The 19104-nt window shown below is 35.2% G+C and overlaps 1 non-coding gene across 1 annotated transcript; it reads right to left on the minus strand.

Moving 5' to 3' along the window:
- Positions 1-15814: 15814 nt before the first annotated feature.
- On the minus strand, positions 15815-15978 carry LOC122150755. The gene has a single exon (XR_006163836.1). It is a non-coding gene; the product is annotated as a U1 spliceosomal RNA (small nuclear RNA).
- Positions 15979-19104: the final 3126 nt, after the last annotated feature.

A 19104-nucleotide genomic window follows, 5' to 3' on the forward strand; every position in this document is an offset into this window, starting at 1 on the left:
CATCAAATTCATTTTTTTAAAGTACATGCAATAAGTTGTACAAATATGTTAAAGAAAAACATAATTTGCTGCTGACTTTGATTCATGGAGGTCCCATGTGTGTCAGAGTAGAACTGTGCTCCGTGGGCTTTCATGGTTGTGAGCTTTCAGAAGTAGATTGACAGCTCTTTCTTCCAAGGCACCTCTGGGTGGATTTGAACCACCAATCTTTGGGTTAGTAGCCCAGGGCTTAACAGTTTGTTCCAAGCAGGGACTAGGTTACCATTATTCTTTTTCATACATGAGAAAGATTTTGATAAAAGGTTAAAGTAACTTTAAAGAGTGTTTACTGTCATGTTTGAATGCACGTCTGTTTTGCTCCATGGCACTAAAATCTCCACAAAGGTATGAATGCTCTTTAATGGCTAGGAGGAGAAATCTATGTTTCAAGATGATTTCATGCCTCAGGTGCTGACTTCAAGAGGCTTATTTTATTATTGAACATTTTCCAACAGTTCTTTACATGCTTCCATTTTAACCTTTTTCTCCTTATTATTCTTACTCTATTAATGGAGTTGTATTTTAAATACTAAATAAAATTGTTGATCTTAATCATATACTACGTACTGTACTTAGCTCAGGGGCTCTAGTAGTATAGTGCCTAAGGCATTTGACTGCTAACCAAAAGGTTGGCAGCTCAAACCCACCAGCCACTCCTTGGAAGGAAGTTTGGGTAATCTACTTCCGTAGTGATACCGCCTCAGAAACCCAAGGAGGGGTTTCTATGAGTCAGATACGACTCTACAGCAGTGGGATCAGTTTGGTTTTTATTATTTATTCATTTTTTTTGTACTTAGCCTGTTTTATAATTGATTTTGAGATATCATGATGAGCTAGATATTATTAACACTTCCATTTTGCAGATGATGAAACTAAATTGACAAAGTTTATGCAACAAGTGAGAATCATATCTGGGATCCAAAGTTGTTCTTAACCACCTTTCTTTATTAACATTATATTTTAAAGCCAATTGTGGTTAATTTCTTAAAGTTGAACTCAAAGGAAGTTTAGTACCAACCTGTACCAGGTAGCTCAGTGCTAGAATTCTGAGTCAGGCATACATATATCTTGGCCTTTATAGCATATGAAATGGGGCACAAATTTTTTGTTTGAACAATCTAGATCACATTTGAAGTAATTTCTCTTTAAACCATCTATTTCCAGATTTGTTACATATTTAAATTAATGATGTTCAAGACAATAGCTTTTCCATATAGATTGACTTGTTCATAATTTACCTTTCCATACACCTTCTCTAGAAATATAAAGCCATTTGACCAGGGGTCCAAATATGGTATAATTAAAAATATTGGGGTTTAAATAAAATAACTTTATACAAAACATGAGATGAAAGAAACAACAAGTCCTTTGAATGTTGTAGCCTGAAGTCCAGATTTGTATTTATGTACCTACCCCCATACCTGACACTCATCAAAGGCTAACTAATCTCATCTCCATCCAAATGTCTCCCTTTTTTGTTAATCTTTATTTTAGAGACTGTCCTTGCCATCCATACAATGTCCAAATCAGAAACCTGGAAACTATGTATACTTCCTTTTCTATTTCATCTCTACTCCCTCCTACTAAACACTTTCAACCAATCTATGTTCTTTCAATGCAAACTTCCAAATAACTCCTATTTAATTCTCCTTCTTTTTATTTCCTCAGATATTGCCCTAATTCAAAAGTTGGCATCATTCCTACAGGCGTCTAAAACTACCTTCTATTCTTATCTCTGCAGAGTTAAATTTTCATACTTGCCTTCCTTCACCATACCATTCATTCTCTAAAGTGCTGCACTCATGATCTTTTAAATACACAAATATGTTCAGACAAAAAAATGATAAAATAGAATATAAAGTAAAAAATCCTTAATGTGGTATATTCAGCTAATCATAACTTGATCTTTAATTAGCTGTCCACCCCCCCGCCCCGCCCACTACTTCTTGTTTTCCTTTTGTAAAGTTTTAGATTGCTGGGTGTAATTTCTCTTCAGGCCATAAGAGCTTATAAGTATGAATGGGGTCGCACTCTTAGTGATTATTTGTGTTTTATCAACCCTTGTCTACACCTGCTGTTTTTCGTTCCCTCGCATGGTAACTTTTATGTATCCTTGGGATTGTTCCATATTAATGCATGGTTATTCGTCTTGGCTATGACTACCATGTGCAAATTGTTTTGTTATTCTTTTCCATTGAGAAAACTCCCTGGTCCACATCAAGCATTTGGTTTCTCAGTACTTCTCAGTCAGCCACAGGGCTGCAAGTGAAGTTTGCTTTCCTTGTTGTAGTTCATAGATCTAAAGGGAGGTTCAGAGTAGAGTTGGTATTTAGGACTAATGAATTCCAATGCTGTCTCCTTCTGGCTTCTAGTTTTAACAGACATCTGCCTCTTTTTTCCTCCCTTCTTTCCTTTCTTCCTCCTTGCCTCCCTCTCTCCCTCCTGACCCTCCTTCCTTCCTTCCTTCCTTCCTTCCTCCCTATCACTTTCTTTCTTTTTTTCTTGTAAATCTCCCTTTGAGCCACGTCTCATTACTCATTCTGATGGAGAGCTTTTCTCTGTGTAGCTTATGAAAACCTGTAACTTAGTATGCATCTTACTTCACAGTGTTTATTTTATTTCACAGTTTCTTCTAGTCAACAATAAAGGCCCCAGGGAAGTCACACTACTTGATTCCCAGGGTCTACTACAGTGCCTAAAATATAGGCAACATATTTTATAAAAACTCACTCAGCGTTTGTTAAATATACTCAATATTTCTACTATATGTATGATTGCAGAATTTACTTTTTTTTAACACAGAAATATACTACTTAAATTTCTACTTTTGTTTCTCTCAATAAAAATTTTATTTGGCATAAATTCTAATGGTTATTTTTTCAAGTATCATTATTACCTCTTCAACTACAAACTGCAGAAATAGTTAATTTAGGTGATTATGTTCAGGAAGAAAGAGACTCTTTACACCAGAGATGTAAGCTAATAATTAGGTGTCTCATTTATCACAATACCAAACTAGGAAAAAACAAAGAATAAGAACTAGCACAAGATTCTGGTTCTGTTAGAAGAAAAGGTCAAGGAATCTGCATTTAATCAAAATACACAGACCAGTCTCCAGATACTGTCTGGCAACAAATTTAGGATTTGCTGAGCTGAAATGTTGATTTGCTTAGCTATAAATATTACCTTGAAGAAAGACAGTCCTAACTCTGTCTTCTACCACTTCATGTCTGATAGGAAGGTTACTATTGTATGTGTTTTCTTAGGAACCCATTAGAGCTAAAGCTTTCTGGAAGCATACAGAAAGACATGATTATGCAACATGAAAAGAGATATCCAGATTTCACAAGATAAGGGCCTACAGAACAAAGGTTCCACAAATGAGAAAGAGAGACCACATGAACAAGAGAGTGAAAAATTTTATTCAAATCTAAGGACAAGCAAACTTATGGAAGGGAGGAGAAAGAGAAAGTAAGACAGAAAGAAAGAAAGAATACTCCTTTTGATGTCAATGAGAATTCTGAATTTTCAAGTTTGGGCACAAGGCCCATCTTGTGATATAGTAACTAAAAGAAAAATGCTCTTTTCCAGGCATCTGTCTTCCTTTTTTCTCCATTTCCATGGCAAGCTGTTTCAAGGTGTTTTATGAAAAGCTTCTCAAAATGAATGTGTTCTGAAAGCCATAAGTTTGATGACTGATGAAAGAGTCACAAGAGAGAGTTTTTGCATCTTTTCTTTAACAGAGATCTTGAAAAGCCAAATGACTGGGAAAGAGCATGATTCATCCACTGTGAATGCTCAAATGTATGTTTAACTGTCACCTACTGCATTCTGCAGCAGTACCTATTCAAAAACTCCCCTCAGGATGCAACTACCAATCTGAAGAGGGAGAAAAAAAAAAACTGAGTCATGATAAATCTCATACTGAACTTTCTCTCATCATGGAAATTGTGAATATTTAAATGTTACAGATAGTCATATTTCTATTCACATAATGTGAAAATGCATATACACTAAGTCCTCAACAGCACAGAACTCCCTGGAAATGAGTTATCCTGAACAGCTGAATTTTCCAGATGGCTTGGGGTTATCCCATAAAGTTTCAGCTAGAATGTAGCAAATATCTCAAAAAAAGAATCAATGTGCCCAACCAAAATCTTCCAGGGCATAGACTACGCTCAGAGATTAAATTTTAAAAAGTTTATTCTATAAGTATGCATGATATGTGTTCTTTGCACAGAGTAAATACCTTAAGAAATAATAGTAATTGTTGTTTTTGTTGTTATTGGCTGTCTCAGAGTTGACTCCCAACTCATAACAACCCATACTCCACAATGATATAGGACAATTGTGATCCATACAGTTTTTAATTGCTGATTTTAGGAAGTAGATCACCTGGTCTTTCTTCCTGGTCCATCTTGGTCTGGATGCTCAACTGAAACCCATGTCATAGTAACATGTAATCCACCACTGACAGACAGATGCTGGCTGTGCGTGAGGTTCATTGGCCAGAATCAAACCCAGGTTTCCTACATGGAAGGCCAGAATTCTACCACTGAACCGTCAATGTCCTCAGTAATTGTTACTACTGCTTCTTTTTTTTTAAAAAAAAAAAAAAACTAGTATTTCTAAAAGACTCTTTAACTTTCGGTACACAATATGTTAAAGATAGATCATCTTTGGATCATTTGATGAGAACCATTTTCAATGGTCTCTTACACATGTGAACACTGAACAATGAATAAGGAAGACCAAAGAAGAATTGATCCATTTGAATTGTGGTGTTGGTAAAGAATACAGTAGCATGAATACCATGGATTGCCTAAGAATGAACAAATATATCTTCAAAGAAGAACAGTCAGAATAATGCTCCTTAGAAGCAAGAGTGACCGGACTTCATCTCATATATTTTGATCATGTTGTCAGAAAGGACCAGTTCCTAGAAAAGAATATCCAACTTGGTAAACAAGAGGGTCAACAAAAAAGAGGAAGACATCCAACAAGATGGATTGACACAATGACTGTGATGATGGTCTCAAGCATGGTAATAGTTGTAAGAATGATGCAGGACTGGGCAGTGTTTCATTCTGTTGTACATAGGTTTGCTATGAGTCTGAGCCAACTCGATGGCACCTAACAACAACAATATTCAATAAGAAGCCATGGTGGTGCAGTGGTTGAAGCACTTGGCTGCCAATCAAAATATCAGTGGTTAGAGCCTACCAGCCACTCCATCCATCAGAGAAAGATATGTCAGTCTGCTTCCATAAAGATTTACAACCTTGGAAACCCTATGGGGCAGTTCTAATCTATCCGATTTAGTCACTATGAGTCAAAATTGACTCCTTGGCAGTGGCTTAGTCATCAAGTGACCTAATCTGGATTGATGAAACATATGGTGTTATACCACAGGTTTATATAACTCAGCATCTATAAATGAATTAAACAGCAATTCTCTGACTCAGATATTACATAATGAAAACTAGTCATTGTTGTATTGATCCACCAACATATTGCAAAATTCTTCCTGTGCATGAATATCTATCTCTCTCATTAACATTATCACAAATTTTGAGGTTTCTCCCCTTTATTATTTAAGAGAACTATGCCTACAGTGTAGTGGAGTAATTGGTATATACTAGTATAAAAATGTTTGTTTAATAATGAACTCTGGAATGCCCTCTGATGTGCCCCACTTGTACTTGACATTGCATAGTTTCATATCTTCCTCTCCTCTGTCTAGCTTTGCAATTTAACTGGAAGGGTACAGGGAATGACCTCTCAAATTGCTAGAACATAGTGATTTGTATACAAAAACAACAACAGTGATTTGTATAACATAATAACAAATAGAGAAAAGATTAAAGTTGTCAAGGATTTCATTTTACTTGGATCCACAGTGAATGCTCATAGAAGTTGTTGTTGTTATGTGCCGTTGAGTCGGACCAGACTCATAGCGACCCCTCCTTGGGTTTCTGAGGCAGTATCTCTAAGGAAGTGGATTGCTCAACCTTCCTTCCAAAGAGTGGCTGGTGGGTTTGAACTGCCAGCCTTCTGATTGAACCGCCAGCCTTCTGGTTAGCAATCAAGTGCTTCAGGCACTATGCTACCAGAGCGCCTCTCATAGAGGTAGCAGTCAACAAATCAGATGATATCTAACACCTCTTAAAGTGTTAAAGAGCAAAGATGTCACTTTGAAGACTAAGGCAGGCCAGACCCAAGCCTTTTCAATTGCCTCATATGCATGTGAAAGCTGGACAATGAATAAAGATGGGAGAATTGACACATTTGAATTGTGGTGCTGGTGAAGAATACTGAAAATACCATGGACTGCCAAAGGGGAAATAAATTTGTCTTGAAGAAGTACAGCCAGAATGATGCTTAGAAGAGAGAATGGCCAGATTTTGTCTCACATTCTTTGATTATGCTGTCAGAAGGCACTAGTCCCTGGAGAAAGGTATCATCCTTGGTAAAGTAGAGGGTCAGCAAAAAAGAGGAAGACTCTCAATGAGATGGATTGACACAGTAGCTGCAAGGATGGACTCAAGCATAGCAACGATTGTAAGAATAGGGCGGGACCAGGCATTGTATCATTCTATTGTACTTAGGGTTAGGGCCACTATGAGTCAGAACCAAGTCAACAGCACCTAATAACCAAAACAATAACAGTGATTTGAATATTTTCAAGGGCTAAATTATCACTTTCTTGTAGTTGAGGATCATGTCATATCTACTTTAGATACCCAGGGCCATTTCTTGCACAGAGTAGCCATTCAAGGTTCATGGATTGAATGATAATAGAACTAGTGCTATTTTCTGATCATATTCTTCACCTCTACCTCACTATCATCCATCTTGGTGATTTCAATTTTTTATTCCTAAGAGACTACAACATGAGGTTCAGGAATAATTTTATTTTAACTCAGCAGAAGTATTCTCTCTTCTTTGATATGGACAATAAATAAAACATTAGCATAATTATTCCTTCAACAAATAGTTACAACATAAGAATTAAGAACAAGATCTTTGGTATGAGAGAGATGTGGATTTGAAGCCCACCTCCATCACAAACTACTTTTGTGACTTGGAAAATTGATATAACCTTTCTCATCCCCTGTAGATGAAGTGGATGAAGACCTCTTATTGTTGTTCCGAGAGACAAGTGAGTAAATTTTCAGATAGCCCTTAGTGCAGTGCCTAACACTTAGTTTTTGACTGTTGTAATGTTGGCATGTGTTATTTATAAACCAATGCTTTTTACTTCTTAATATCATTAACTTGGACAAAAAGGAGAAAAAATGAAACATCCTTTCTCTATAATCATACATTTTACCTTTGTTAAAAATTTTTGGGGGGTTATACCTGTAGAGATGCATATATCTTGCTTAACATATACATATTAATAATAAGTATGACATATTTTAGGAAAAGAAGGTTGGGTAATCTACTTCTGTAGTGACACCACCTCGGAAACCCAAGGACGGGTCACTATGAGCCAGGTCCGACTCCACTGCAATGAGTGAGACAGTTTATCAGGAATGAGGCAAGACAATGAGAGAATATCAAAGTAGTCCATAAATTTTCTGCTGAGCGTCAAGGATCACAAAGAAAACATATGGATCTGAGGTCACTTTTATTAAGGCCATATAGAATTTATGTAAAATGTTAAATAAATACACTCTATGCCTTCACAGAGTTTTCAGACTATGTAAATATCCTAAATTTCTACATAAACATGTAGATTTATCCAATAATGCTATGATTGATTCTTAATGATGTAGTACTCCTGGGGTCCTGGAACATTTTCTCTGCCCTCATTCAACTGAAAGGTGATCTTGTCAAACTTCATGGCTTTTAAACATCTGGGAAGACACTTCACAAAAGTCAGTAAAGCACAAGTAAAGCTATTCAATAGCATTGATTATTACAGAAGCAGAAATTAAAACTACAAAGAGCTACTACTATCACCACTTACAGTGGCTAAAACAAAAAAGACTAACAACACAAAATGTTGGTGAAAATGTGGACCCACTGTGCTGTTGTTATTATTAGTTGTTGAGGAGTTGATTCCTACTCATGGTTGACCCCATGTGTGTTCCATAGGGTTTTCAAGCTGTGACTTTTAGGAAGCAGATAGGCCTTCAGGCATGTCTTCCTAGGCATCTCTGTGCTTAAATCCATCATTGCTTAGGTGGACAAGTTCAAACGTCCATTTTGGCCAAACTTTTGCGAGTAGTTGAGCACTTAACCATTTGTCCCATCTAGAAACTCCAACTGTCACTGTCATGTATTGCTGGAAAACATTTTAGCAGTATCTTACAAAGTTAAATATGTTGTTGTTGTTGTTATTTGCCGTTGAGTCGGACCCGACTCATATCGACCCCTCCTTGGGTTTCTGAGGCAGTATCACTACGGAAGTAGATTGCCCCATCGTCCTTCCCAGGAGTGGCTGGTGGGTTTGAACCACCAGCCTTCTAGTTAGCAGTCAAGTGCCTTAGGGCACTATGCTACCAGAGCTCCCAAGTTAAATATACAGACTCTAAATATCTTACCAATTTCACTATTAGGTATTCATCAAATGGAAATGAAAGTGTATGTGCATGAAAATACTTGTATTTTCTTATCAGCTTTGTTAATGATAACCCAAACTGGTAATAGCACAAATGCCCAACAATTGTTAACAGACAGATTGTTATATATTTATACAATGGTATATTATTCAAAAATAAAATGGATCAAATTGCTGGCACATAAAAAAAAGAATGGATGAATCTCACAGGCATGATGTTAAATGGAAAACGCCTGAGACAAAATATGTTTACTATATAATTCTGTTTATGTGAATTCTTAGAACAAGCAAAACTGAGTGATGGTGAAACACATCAGATCAGTGGTTGCAAGTTTGGCTGTATTCATTTCAGAGGAGCATGAAAGAACTTCCTGGGCTGATGGGAAAGTTCTAAGTTTGATTGGATGGTGAGTACAGGGGTATTTACATTTATCGAAATTCATTAAATTGTACCTAACATGGATAGATTGTAGTGTATGCAAATTAACACTTAGTAAAAATGTCTTTCTAAAGTCTCATGGCTTCAATAGAATCTATAAATTGATGATGTTCAAACTGATATTTTAGCTTGGATCTCTCCCACTAATATATCCAAATTGTGTTTATTATTGTCACTTAGATATATTATATGCACCCCAATCATAATTGCTCCTCCCATAATCATTCCTGTCTTAGTTTTATCTCCATCTCTCTAGTGACTCAGGGAACACAAGACTTTGAGTTATCTTTGGTTCCTCGTTTTGTCTCATTCTCTTGTATCTAATCTACCAGCAAAGCTCCTAAACTCTACCTTCAAAACACATCCAAAATTTTACAACATCTCACCATCTTTACTGCTGCCATCCTAGTCAAAATCAAACTCTTCTCTTGCCTGGATTATTAATAGCTTCTTAACAGAAAAAAAAAAAAAAATAATAATAATAAGCAAGCGATTCAATATCTGCAACATGTTCATGGTTTATTTTTCAACAATAGACATGAGGACTGCTGGCTTAGCCTAATTCTTTTTTCAAAGATCCACCAATTAAGTAAAGGTAATAAATGGCCCCATAGTTCAATCTTAGATTCCATGGTTCAATCTTGGATCCCCACAGCTCAATAAATGAGAAACGAAATATCACATTGACCAAGTAAAAGTTGCATAAGCATGTAAATCGAGTATATTCACTGGGATGGCAAAAATTCAGTTTGAGATTGTAGATAGTAGAACAACAGAAATTCCAGTATACTATCAGTGGAAAAGTCAACTAGTACATTTCCTTTAAAACAACGTGAAATTATCTGCTTAACTTGAAGATATGAAGATATGTGTACCATATAAGTCAGCAATTCTGCTCCTAGGTATATGCCCTAGAGAAACATGTGCACCCAGATTCACAGAGGAGAATGTCCGTAGCATTATTGTCTATAATGACCTTGTAACAACTGAGATGATTCCTACTGATTAAAGCTATAATACAGTGATAAATACTTGCTCTAAATAAATTTCCTCAAAATGAAATAACTAGGCAGTTGATGAACAAAACAAGCAGATTAGCTTTAAGTCATTAATTCTTTTAAACGCAAAATAACATTTATATATTTGCTATATAATCATGTTTTAAAAGATATTTAGAATACTTGCAGTGTCTCTTTCTCATAATGAATCTGTATACTTGAAAATTGTTGCTTTAGGGATCTCAAGTTTCTAATCCAGTACACTTGTAAATTTTCTGTAAGGCCTACATTACTTAGCCATTACATTAAAAGTCTTATTCATTAGAACACAGAGAAAAAGGAAAGTTTAATAATCTAATATAATGACTACTACAGGGCCATCATAGATCTGGACCATCAATGTATTTAGAAGAAAAAGTGAATTAGAGAATTTGGAAACTTCTGTAAGCACCATAAGCTTTGGGTACAAAGTACTCTGTTCTCTGTCTTGATTCTCATCTCTGCACCTCAGACAAGGAATTTCTCTTCATATTTTGGAATTAGGAAAAAATATTGGCAAAAAAGAAAAAAAAAACAGTTGATGGATTCTCAAGAGACCCCTCTCTGCAGTGAAAATTAGCTAATTTATTTTCTTCCTAAACCATTTTTGACAGTTCGGAATTCCCCTTTAAAACCTTCCAAAGAGAGAATTCTCACAAATTTCTCCTATATTCTTCACTAACAAATTTCTCCCTGTAGGGCATATGTAACGCAAAGTTTCAATGCTCACCAGGCCAAAGATGCACATAAAAGTCGTGTTAATTAATATATGGTCAAATTCCAAGAGCTCTTAGGACCAGCTGCAGGATCTCAGTCTCAATCTTCTTTCAGTTACTTTGGAGAGTCCTCAGGTCTGTCCCTTGTGACTCAGGTCCAAGTGTCCTTATGACCTTCTAAGGTTTCTTTCCACTTCCTCTGTGTCTTGTGCTCTGCGTGCTAGAGCAATCCTCTACTGCAGTACACGCAAAATAGCTGGTTCATAACCTATTTGCTACTGGTCAGTGACAAGATATGAAAGACTTGAAACTTTCATCATGGATCAAGTGTAGCTATGAAAAAACTCAGTTGAATTTAACAATGTGTTTACAATCTGTCACAAAATCCTTCTTTTTTCATGGAATGGATACAAACAGAAGTTTGGGGATCATATTTCAAGCATCATTTCTATTGAAAGCTGAGCTGAATGAACTTATGATTCACCCTTGCAAAGTGTTCTGTGGTTGAAGAGGGTAGGGTGAAGTAAAGTGTGACATCATTGAATAACTTTCTTCCTTATTTTGGGTTGTCCTTTTTCACCAGATCCTTATCCCAGATTCTCATTTTTACCTTCTGATCTTAAATATTCTCTACTTAAGTGTGACATGCTTAGTTCCTTGGTTACTTAGACTAGGTGGTTGTGTGGTTCTAACATTATCTTTGCTTTCCTCTCTCTCCCTGAGGAGTCTCACTTCCCTCAGAGTCATTGGATCACTTCATAGTTTTCTCACCATACTCAGCATTCATGTTACAAAATGGTCTTCTTTATTAATCTGATAATTTTTTTAGTCCATAGAATTCAAATAAGTGGAAGTAAAGATTTGTCATATCAAAGGAAACCTTAGAAAACTAAATCATGAGGAAAACAAATACTGAGAAGAATCAAAAGCAAGAATGAAAGAAAAGAACAAAATGAAGTTTAAAGATTCTGACTTAATATTTCTCTGAAAAGCATCCTTAGTTCTCAATGGGGTGCAAGTTTTTCCCCTGCAGGACATTTGACAGTGTCTGAGACATTTTTTTATTGCTGCAACTGGGCAGTGGCAGGGAGAGGTGTCACAGTTTAGTGAGTAGAGGTCAGGGATGTTAGTGAACATCCTACAATGCACAGAATGCTTGTTCTATGAAATTATAATTTTTACAATGATCTCTTTTAAAATGTAGAGAGTAAAAACTTCTTCATCTTTCAATTGTCCACTTTTCACCATTATAGTACTCTTTTGTGCTTTTATCCTGAATAAACAAACATTCAACAGATATGATAACATTGACGAAGACTCAGAGATGTGCCTTTATTCTGGGCATTTGCTTTTAATTTTGGAGATGGTCTGTGTCTATTCTCTAAACGGCCATTTTGCTGTTACAGGTTAAGAAACACCTCAAAAGTTGCTCTTGGGAGAAAAATAATACTAATTTTGAAATGTCCCACTTGATTTCATTGTTTTAATTTAATACTCAAAACAGTTTTGTTCCTCTTTGTTTTTCTAAATGAGATCACAAACAATTTTTATTAGGGGTTCTTCCTGCAGAATATGGACCACTCAGATCTCTTTTTCTTTTCTCTCTTTTGCCATCTCTCCCTTGAATATTTATTGTTCTCACCAGTACTTGCAAATGATGCTGAATAGATGGAAGAAGATGACGTAAACTGTGTTTCACATGGTATTCATTTTCTTGAATCATTTCGAAACAGTGCAAGGAGATATATGGGCTAGTAATGTTTATAAAAAAAAAAAAAACATTGAAGATATAGTTTATATATGCTGACCTTTGTTTTAAATAAAGACCTAATTAAATAATGAGTAGTAAGTCTAGAATTTAAAGTCATGTCTTATGAATATTCTTCAAAACAAATCTATATTTAAATCACTGCCATATATTACATCAAATTTGTCAGACATTTTTAGAAAAAAAAATAAATTACTTGAACAATTCTGGTCAGAGCTGCCAGAAGATCTAAAGAATTTAGAATATTTTAGAATCTCATTATCAGAAAACAAAGATGAAAAAACAGCCCAGAAGTACTTTTAAAATTGGGGGAAAGAGGGAAAATTTGCTTCTTAGGTGTCTGATTGGAGAAATATGTTTCCCACCTCATTAATATAGCACACAGATACCCATTCTTAATTTTAACTTACAGATCTCCACTTTGTTGAAAGCTCTTACTGTATTGAATTTTTAGGTAATGAACATGGAATCAAAGAAGTATAAACAACATTTAATATTTATAGTTTTAGGCCAATATAAAATTTGAATATATATATTTCCTATTATAGTACATTAAAGGATCTCTATCTACTCTTTAGTCTTCCTATTCCTCTGTAACCATGCCTTCCTGAGTTTAGTGAAGTTTTTTCATTTAGACTGTTGTTGTTATTGTTGACTGGAAGCGTTCAGTCATGGGTTTAAATGACAGCTCTGTCATTTAATCTATGTGGTGTTGATTAATTGATTCAACATCTCTAAGCCTCTAATTCCTCTATGTAAATGGTGGATAGCATGTGAACGTGACTTAGAAGATTATTGTGAGTACTGAATTAAATGAAATATTTAAAGCATCATTTCTGCCACAAAGAGTGCATAACTCATAGCTGATACATTATTTTATCTTATTTCACATCATGGACACAAGGAAGGTCCTCATGTACTGGATGTTATTATTCACATGGTACAGATGACTAAATTAAGATGAAGGAGCTCTGGTGCCATAGTGCTTCAGGCATTTGACTGCTAACCGCAAGTTTGGTGGTTCAAATGTACCAACCACTCCACAGAAGGAAGGCTGGGCAATCTACTATAAAGATTTACCACCTCAGAAACCCAATGGGGGTCACTATGAGTTGGAATTGACTCAATGGCAGTGGGTCAGATTAAAATGAGCCAGAAGAAATGTCCCCTATCGACAGTCACAGGGCCATGAAGCAGAGCTCGCATATGAGATCAGTTTTAGACTCTGGCTAAAGACTGCACACGAAGAAGTAATCTTTCAATCAGCAGAATGGTCAACGTGTTTGTTAGCACACTACCCTAACAAGATTTAATAATTATCAATTGAGAATGGCTTTATTTTGAAATTATTTCATCTATGATAATAATCTTCAAAGGAAAAAAATATTAACAACTTTCTAAAATTATATGAGTTAAGTGTAACAAATTAAAGACCAGTCATTATTCAGCACGTTTCCTACGTTTCTAACATATGACAGGCATCATGCTAAAGACACAAGGCACAGTGTAAAAAGAGACAGACACACCTCTGTTCTGAGAAGTCTATTTTTATAGTCACAACAAAGTATACCTCAAAAAACTCTAATTTTTTCTTTTATACAAATCTTCACTTGTTCCATAGTTACTAAGGGAAAGGGTGATTAAAGGTTTCCCTCACTATCCAAAAGAGTGTTCCTGTGAAACTTTTCATAAGCCAAAATGGCGTAAAGTGAAGAAGTAATTACCATTCATTCTTTTTTATTCGCGTGTTCCCAGACCCAAAAAATAGCTCACCAAATCGTACCAAATAACACAAAAAATCTAGAATAATACTTAACAGCTAGTGTTCATAGACACAGTTCCAAGCTATGCCAGCCTGATGCTGACAGGCTGAGTGTAGGTCGTGGGGAAGGAGCTTGGATGCCGCAGTCGGTGCGTGGGGTGAGCACTGCCTGGTGCAAAACAAATGCTGAACGCTAATTTTGCTTTCTGTGTTTTTTCATGAAAGTCAAAATCCCCTTTGGGTTTCGCTTGGTTGGAGAAAACAGATACTAACGTAAGTCTTTTCTAAAAGTGAAGTGGAGTAAAGCAAACTTTGGAGAAGCAGGAGATACTTATCTCAATTCTGAAAATAGGAAGAGTAGCTAATAATAAAATTTAAGAAACATTCCGTCAGAGCTGTTATTGCTAAAGATTACTTCTGCTTGTTGATGGGTGCTACTTTCACTTTTGTTGTTGCTTTTAGTAGGTCTCCAGTACCCATAACCTATTCTGCATTAATACCCACAGATTTTATGAGGCAGTTACAGATGCATTAAAGTGCCAAATTTACAAATATCAATCCAGATTAATAATCATATTCATATCTTACTTAAAACATAAAATAAATTTAAGGTTTTATTAGAAGACTGACAAAATTGTTGGGGGGACAGTGAAAGAATTGGAGAAATATCATTGGGTATCTTGGGTATGTTTAGTTCTTCAATTAGTTACTAAAACATCTTAGAAAATTCCAAGCTCAAGATCCCTCTAACTGCTTTCCTGTTATATTTGGAATTGCCATACTGTCTTTCATGAGAAAGTTCTCTGATTTAATATTTGTGCCAAATTACCTGTTGGCAACTTGGCACTATTACCTTCACCTCTGCTCCTCCTTGTGTTGCATGGGCTGGAAGCCTGAGAACTAGATATTTCAGATTTCTGGTCATAAGATTCCAGATAAGAGCCTGCAAATGAAAAGGAGTACATGCAATGTGAAAGATGCAAAGGAACTAAAAGCTATGTTATTGTTCCTCTGATTGCAATGGGAAGATATGTGTGCAGGTTTTGGCAGATGTGAGATTTTTGCAGCATTTGTCAGGTATTTTCTTTTGAATAATTGCCTTCATTCCTAGAGGCCACTGTGATCATTGCCATAATGTTCTGGTGTTGTCTGCACCTTCCTGACACCCTAGAAGCCACTAAAAATCTGTGATCTAGTTGTAGCTATTCCTAACTCCTGTTCCTCAGCTCTTCCAGTAGTTTGATAAACACTACACTGTACATTACCTTTCTACTTCAAGTTCAGAAACTTGTTCTCCTGACAGAACCTGGACAGAGAAATTATTTCTCTATTAAAACAAAAGAGATAAAAATTAATAAAATAGTAAACCTAAAAATAAGGTAGAAGCATTTCTATAACATAACATTTATTTTATGTCAATCTTTCACTTAAGCAAACAGTAGGGACTTAATAGATACACCTCAATTCTTTTTTCTCCCCGTGCCCAGGGGAGAGCGCTTACGTAGTCCACCACTACTACAAATTATGCAGTGGTGTTTCTCACATTTGGGGAAATCGCAGAGGTCAGCACATCCGGAGTGCAATGGACAAGCATCACCCTGGAAAAACCACCGTGGTGGTCATGGTTTCTCCCCTGCCAGGTAAGCATCCTCCTCAATTCATTTTTAACTCACTAAAGAAATATGCTTGGATAAATTCAGTATGTGGGAGGAAAGAGACACATTGAAGATAATTTTAAAACAGAAGAATAAACTAGTTTTCAGAATATCAGTTTCAGTATTAGAATAAATATCACTGGTAAAAATAGAAATATTAACTTAAAAGTAAACATCTATTTTTGACATTTGGATATTTCACATCAAAAGCAGATCTTAAAATATTGATTGGTCGTTATGGATATTTATAGGCTTTCCAAATTGTATACCAACTAAATAAATGGAAGGATGTCTTGTTAATACTCAGAACTGAAATATTATCAACTTGAAACAATTTTTCATCTAAGTAGTCTATCTTTTATAACTAAAAAATTCTGGTATGATCAAAATCTACATTATATTTTGTGTGCAGATAGGTTTTATTAATTGAAGTTATCTTTGCTTATCCTTCTGAATTAATAAAATATGACTGACACAACAGTATTACAAGCCACAGTTGTTATGAAAATATGGTTTCTTGAATACCTGCATTATTTCATTGTCATGTTACACCAGTCTATCAATTAATAAAGAAACACTCAAGTTAATTCTCATCCACATTAATACATATTCTTAGCATATGATTTTCCTTATCTCTAAGTGACATTTCTGCCTCTAGCATTCACCTTCTATTCCAAAAAATATTAAAACATGAGGTTATCACATCAGTTTACAAATTACAGCAATAGTGCATGTCTTCTACTTCACCTCTCCATTCACTTTCCATCATGGTGAAAGTTCTCCCAGAAAGTATCCATGCCTAGACCGAATTATTTTTCCTGACTCTCAAATTTATTTCCAAGAAAATTGGTGCCTGGAAAAAAAATACGGTATTTAATTGATACCTAGGGTCGTTTTTAGTTTTTTCTAAGGAAAGTGGAAGAGGAAATCCCTGTGAAAGTCATCCTTGCACCTTTAGGTACTCATAACTATTCCTAGGTTGTTGCTTTACATTTGAGGGTTAGATTCACAGATGTCTGACACAGGGATCTTATAAATACATTTCTTATGATTATGACCTCATAGTCAGAATCACTCCATACTGTCTTGAATTGCTGCTTGACAGTATTATGAAAATAAGAGTAATAAGTGAAAATCTTTGATATGACAAATTCATCTCATTTACACTTATTCATTTCAATTCAGCATCTACTAATTCCAGTTTTGGCTACAAAAATAGATTGCATTAATTTTTTTAAAATGTTCTGAAAAATGTCTAGCAAAAGAGAAAATATTGACTCAAGTTATCAGACAATATATAAATATAGAAACCTTTCCAAGACTTCATGTACCTTTTATGTTCTCAGAAAAATCTTTGTAAATAATAAACATTGTTCACTATGCAAGAAAACTGAGTATATATGGATTAAATAATTTGCAAAGTATCATTTGGTAAATTTAAGAGTCAATGAAAGAATGAAGATTTCCTAATTTTCAGAATAGTTTTATATCTACTATCATTCATTCTAATTTCAGTATTTGCATTTGAACAGTTTTATTCAAATTGTATGTCCAGTAAACTGTAAAGAAATGAAAGAGGACACTGAATTCAAAGAGTTGATGTTTCAACTATTCAAAATGTTTGGAAGCAGTTAAATATATCTTTATATGATATGTAAATACATTAATGGTGATTGTATCAAAATGCAAACTGACTGTGCAAATGTAATCTTTCAAAAATTTTTCCTGTGCCAAAGACCGTACACAGCTGTTTTCAATTTATTAAAGTATGTGTGGTCCTACTTTCAGGTCAAAGAAAAATGTCTCTCTTTCTCTTTTCAAATTTCCATGTGTGGTTTGGCAACTCACATAGTTAACATAAGCATATATTCATGTAAAATAATCTTTCTTTACCAATCTGGGTATTCTGTGAAATGGGTTAAACCTAACTAATGAAATACAGAAGATTTTCTAACATATTCAATGCATTACAAATGCCTCCCAAATGTTATTTTTATGTGTTTTGATACATGCAACTATAATTTTTTAAAAAATGTTAAGAATCAGAAATTAAAACAATGTGATGATAAAATAAAGTCCAAGCCAAATTCACCTCCATTGAGTCCATTCTGACTCATAGTGACCCCCACTGGGTCTCCAAGGCTGTAAATCTTTGTGAAGCACACTGCCTCATCTTTCTTCTGTGAAGCAACTGGTGGCTTTGAACTACTGACCTGTTGGGTAGCAGCCAAATGCCTTAACAGTACATCACTAGAATTTTTGAATCTCACATTGGTATCAATTTCCTTTCTATCTCAGGCCACCCTTGATTCATCCCTTAGCTAAATATTATCACACTTTCTCAACATGATTTCCCTGTGATTCCTCTTCACTTACATTTTCCCAGGTTCAATGTGTTTTCAATAGTATTCATTAGGGCATTAAAATAACACTTTTCCACTAAAACGAAAAGAAAAAAAAAAAAACTGGGTGATGGGTTGCTTCATATGATTTTGGTAGGGTAGCAAAAGCTAAAGACATTTTTATTTATTTGTTTATTCATTTATTTTTAAGGCGGTCCCTTTCTGTTTTAAATTTATCATGAAACCTCTGAAAATATTATAGTGAAATAAACTTCAGCATGACAAGTGTATGTTATCACCTGCAAATGTCTTTCCATTTTTAAATATTAAAAAAATTGAGATGAGAATCAATAAATGATCATGGGACAAGACTATAACATGAAAAAAATCTTCTCTCATATTTTTAAATGGTTTCAATAGTTATTCTCTCCTCCAATACCACTAGACTAGCTTTGTCCTTTTTGTTGAAAAGTATACTTTTACTAACTCAAAATACTAATCCCTTTTCCAACTTAACAGCATTGAGTTATTTATTTTTATACAATTCATTAGGACAGAATTGATTGCATTTTTGTTAATATTCTCTTTACTGTACTCTTATGCTCACTGCCATGGAGTCAATTCCAACTCATAGCAACCCCTTCTTGGATTTCTGAGGCAGTATCTCTATGGAAGTAGATTGCCCAATCTTCCTTCCAAGAAGCGGCTGTTGGGTTTGAACCACCAGCCTTCCAGTTAGCAGTCAAATGCCTTAGCACTACACCACCAGAGCTTATA

The sequence above is a fragment of the Orycteropus afer genome, unplaced genomic scaffold (genome assembly GCF_000298275.1).
Source record: "Orycteropus afer afer isolate SDZICR_OR568_19922 unplaced genomic scaffold, OryAfe1.0 scaffold00222, whole genome shotgun sequence".
Classification (NCBI taxonomy): domain Eukaryota; kingdom Metazoa; phylum Chordata; class Mammalia; order Tubulidentata; family Orycteropodidae; genus Orycteropus; species Orycteropus afer.